The 5,061-nt window shown below is 35.0% G+C and overlaps 1 pseudogene; it reads right to left on the reverse strand.

Moving 5' to 3' along the window:
* Positions 1-5,061, reverse strand: part of LOC101569734 — a 31,246-nt pseudogene that overhangs the window by 14,910 nt on the left and 11,275 nt on the right.

Raw genomic sequence — 5,061 nt, forward strand, 5'->3', positions numbered from 1 at the left:
TTGAACCGCGGTCCACTGTGCTTTGCTAAGCTTGTTCTAAGTAGGTGCTTTAGACCACTGAGCCATCTCTCCAGCCCCATACATGAGAAATTTCTTAACAATATTTCTGGAATATTTGGCTTTACTTAATTCAACCAAATCATCTTGAAGTTCCTCAAAAGCCTGTTTTCTCTGTTCTTCATTATCATACTGAATATAGCACTGGATCACACAAGAGGAATCGTGTGCAAATGCAATAGTTTTAATTTTCCTTTGAATCAACTTCTGCAAATCACACATCAACTTCACTCATTTTTCTTTGTCACAATCTTTTCTTCTTAAGATCTCCCAAATCTCTTTTGCTCAAACAACAATGTCATAGTTGGTTTTGTCACTGAGCTGCCTGCTCTGCTTTAGTTCTTTCTTCTTCTTTTTGAAGTCATTCCATTTCAGTTTCTTGGATGGTGATTCACCACTTTTACCATCTGGCTGGAATTTTCTCTTCTTGTTGAATTTATTTATTTGCTGGAATTTGCTCTTAGGTTCTTTGTCTCCTTGTTGCTTATTCTTAAATTGTTTCACACCTTTTCCCCAGGTTTTGCAGTACGTTTCTCAAACTTCTTAGATGTAACCTTATGTCCCCTCTCCTTAACATTTTTGGGGATTGTCTTTGACAAACTAGAATCACTGTTTTTTTTTTTAAATTTGTTTATTTCTTGTGAAGTGTTTATGTGCTTTCCTGTGAGCTTTTTCTTTTCCTTTGATTTCCATCATAGCAGCTCGCACACATGTGGATGAGAGATGCCAGTGACTGATTACCAAGTGCTGCTTCCACTTTCTCTTTTTAAAGCCTTCAGTTTAAAATGAAGAACAAGACCAGGATGCCAGCTGTCATCACTCCTGTTCAGTTATAGTTCTGGAAACATTAGCCAGAGAAATTAGACAAGAGAAAGAAATAGAAGGAATAATGATTGGAAAGGAAGAAATGAAATTATCATTATTTGCAGATGACAGGATACTGTACATAGAAGAATGAAAAAACTCCAGTGAGCAACTTATAGATTTCATAACCAAATTAAGTAGTGTTGCAGGATACAAAGTCAACACTCAAACATCAGTAACATTTCTATACACAAACAAGGAACACACCAAGAGAGAAATTATGGAAAACATTACTTTCACAATAACACCCCAAAAATGAAAAAAGAAGGAATCAATCTCATAAATGAAGTAAGACATGTACAAGTGCAAATTATACTACTCTGAAAACAGATCAATGAGAATTTCAGAAAATGAAAAAAATTTTCCTTGCTCCTGGATAGGAAGAACCAACATTGTCAAAATGACCATAATACCAAAATTGCTGTACAGATTCAATGCAATCATGATTAAAACACCAACAGAGCTAGAGAAAAATTTCCTCAAATTCAACTGGAACCAGATGAGACCCAGCATATTAAAAGCAATTCTGGGGGAAAAAGAAAAGGCAGGAGTTATCAATCCCTGACCTGAAGTTATACTATAAAGCTGCTGTGATAAAATCAGCATGGTACTGGCATAAAAAAAGATCTGATGATCAATGGAACAGATTAGAAGATGAATACAACTAAAAACCACACTCAACCACCCTATCTTTGACAAACGGACCAAACATGTTCACTGGAAGAAAGATAGCCTCTTTAATAAATGGTGCTGGAAGAACTGGCTTTCCACGTGCCAAAGGCTTAAAATAGACCCATGCTTATCACCATGCACAAAACTGCATTCATAAGGGATCAAAGATTTAAATATTAAAACTGAAACACTTACTCTTCTGGAAGAGAAAGTAGTTACAAATCTGAAGGACATAAATGTAGGTAGAGAGTTGATGAAAAAAAAATTGGACTGCACAGAAATACTTCAAAGAATTAACAATTAGTATGTCATCTTTTTGCAAAGTTTATACATACCAGAAAATCACTAACACAGTAAAAAGGAAACTCATGAATTGGGAAAAATTACAGTGAACTGTCCTTCAGAAAAAGGACTCCTACCTATAGCATATAAAAAATTAAAAATAATCTTCTAAAATTCAAAATAAAAAAATGGGCATCTGACTCAAATATTTCACAAATGAAGACATACAAATGGCAAATAAATATATGAAAAAATGTTCAACATCATTGGTCATTCAAAATATGCAAATTAAAACAATGCTGAGATACCATTTTACACCAGAAGAGTTACTATCATGAAGAAGTCAAACAATAACAAATGCTGAAGGGGCTGTGGTGAAAAAAGAACCCTTCTCCACTGTGTATGAACATTTCTCAAAAAGCTAGGATTGCAGGTCCCATTCTAGCCAGCTCTTCTGCTCCTAAGTATTTTCCCAAAAGAACTAAAACCCTCATAGCACAGCAATATATGTATACTCATGTTTATAGCAGTCCAATTTGTCATAGATAAATCTTGGGAACAGCCCAAATACCCATCAACAGAGGAATGGATAAAAAATGTTATGGTATTTTTATACAGTGGAGTATTATTCAGCCATAAAAAATAAATTCCAAGATTTTGTGGATAAATGGATGGAGTGAGAGACTATATTGGTAAGAGAAATACATCAGATGCACATGTGCAAACATTGTATTATCTCCTTAATGTGAAAACCTGAAAAACTAATTAAAATCTGAAAGTTACAATACATACTGTGAAAGGAAAATAATTTGTTCAATGGGAAGGAAAAACTGGGATGAGCAAAAGGACAAATGAAAGAAAGGAAAATGAAGTATTCATGTATATATGGAGAACGTTTTGAATAATTGTACTACCAATTTCTTCTCGTTTTTTTTCCTGTATTTTAGGGAAGAGTCTACAGGGTGTTCAGGGTCTCACTACCAGATCAGACTCTAGTGATTCTTCTGTTTAAAGCATCCCAAGTGCTGGGATTACAGGTGTGCGCATACATGCCCCCTCTCAATCCCCACCTCACCGTACCCAGGGCCAGCAAGGCAGGCACCAGGGATAGAACCCCAAGTCCCTTCACCTGCTTGCAGGTGCTTTAATCCGCTGAGCTATTTGACTGGCCTTTTTGTTGGTCTTTTGAATGGAGCAGTTAATGTGTAATTTTTTTTCTTTTTATTCTTTTTTCTTTTGAATTTCTTACTATTTATTTATTTATTGTGTTTTTCCCTTTAAATTAATCTTAAATGTTTATATCAGATGCCTGATCAACTAATTTGAAGATAACATCATGCAATACAGCAACACTGTTGATTTCTTATTACTTTGCTTAGCAAAATTTTGTATCATTTCTAATGGTGGGTTTTTTGTCACTATTTTCTTTTCTCTTTCTTTCTTCTTTCTTTCTTTCTTTCTTTCTCTTTCTTTCTTTCTTTTTTTCTGTACTGGGGATTGAACTCAGGACCTTGAGCTTGCCAGGCAAACACTTATTCTACTGAGCTATCTCCTTAGGCCCTATATTTTCTATTCTTAAAAAAATAAATAATGTATGTCATTAATATATATTCGAAATATGTACTAGTAAAAAGAATGTTAAAAAATCAAATCTGACAATATGAAAATAGAATAAATTATCTTGTGGTGCCATACTGTTTGGGTATAATATAAACTAGGAAATAGTTATACATGGGTAGAAAATTGTAGTCTAAATTATCAAACTCTTCTTCAGTTACATCTTTTCTGTAAAAGAGAAAGGTGGTGGTGTGAAATTTTTATGCTAAGGATTATAATACTTAAAGAGGCCTCTAAGGATAAGAAAATTGATGTCATTGATCTATCCTTGGATACTTACCTATTTCTTAAGGGATTATGCATCTCTCTCACCCTTTAAATAAAAAACAATCACACACAGTTGTTTCCTTGTCTTTCTCCTTATAACCCTCAGGCTGATAAATAAGTTCTATTTTTTTCAAGTGTCTCAGAAACTCCACCAGAATTTAGTGCCCCAGGGAAACTTAGTGTTCCCTGAGACACTCTTTGTGTTCCTCTGACAGCTTTAAATTCTGCAGGACATACTCAAGGTGGAGCTCTTTATTTGAATTCATAATACTTCCTACACTTAGAGATATCCAAGTAATAGAAGAGACTACTGAAGCCCAGGTTCCTTTTTTTCAGAGGCAGACACCAAACAATGTAAAGAAAAGTTAGACTGATTTTCAGAAGATCCTGGTATATTTGCAGATGGTTTTCAAATTTTGATGGTGCTTGATTCAAAATGGCAAGATTTATATTTTACTTGCCCATTTGCTGTATCCTAGATATAAAACAAAGGATTTTAGAAGAGGCTAAAATATATGTAGATGAACAAAATGCTATAACAAGAGGAGGAAACCACCCCAGAGATATTGTTGTACTTCCAAAAGAACCAAAATTAAAATTAGTGCTGGAGATCTAATATTAGTGGTGGAGGTTTAGTATAAAAATGAGGTCTAATATGCTAACTGCTCTTTTTATAGAAATGGATCTCTTTTTATAGACATGGTCTGTTATTGTGTAAGGTTGAGTGAACTTATTACAGGAAATAGAGGAAAGTCCAACTGTCTTTCACAGCTGATTGGTAGCTTTTCCTAAATATGCAAACCTAGATCAATCTTCCAGGAAAGAACAGGTGGTGATGGGACATCATTTCATTAGCTAATCAGTCCCAGATATTCGGTGTAAAGTAGCAGAGTGTCACACGGCTCCACAGATGTCTATAATTCAATTGTTAGACATGGCCATTTCTGTTCAAAAATTGGGAACTACATGAGGATGGAAGGAGAAGGGCCAGAATTATGGCTGTTGCAATTGGATCAACCCAGGTCCTGTTTAATATACAAAGTGACAGATGCGCCTGACTCATGGCAGTGGAAGATTGACCCCAATACCAGAGGGGGCTAAGCCAACGAAACCCCTAATCTTTCCCTCTAATGAACACAGAAGGGGCCTGTGGCAACCTCCAATGCCCCTGCTCAAAAATATAATTATCACCTCTAATGATAGGCATGGCTCATTTTTTCCATAATTTTATTGATAAACAAATAGCAATGAGACAGTTTCAAATCAAATTGGTAGGACAGTTTCTTTCTTTTTTTTTTTTAG

Source organism: Octodon degus, unplaced genomic scaffold (genome assembly GCF_000260255.1).
Source record: "Octodon degus isolate 3935 unplaced genomic scaffold, OctDeg1.0 scaffold00301, whole genome shotgun sequence".
Lineage (NCBI taxonomy): Eukaryota > Metazoa > Chordata > Mammalia > Rodentia > Octodontidae > Octodon > Octodon degus.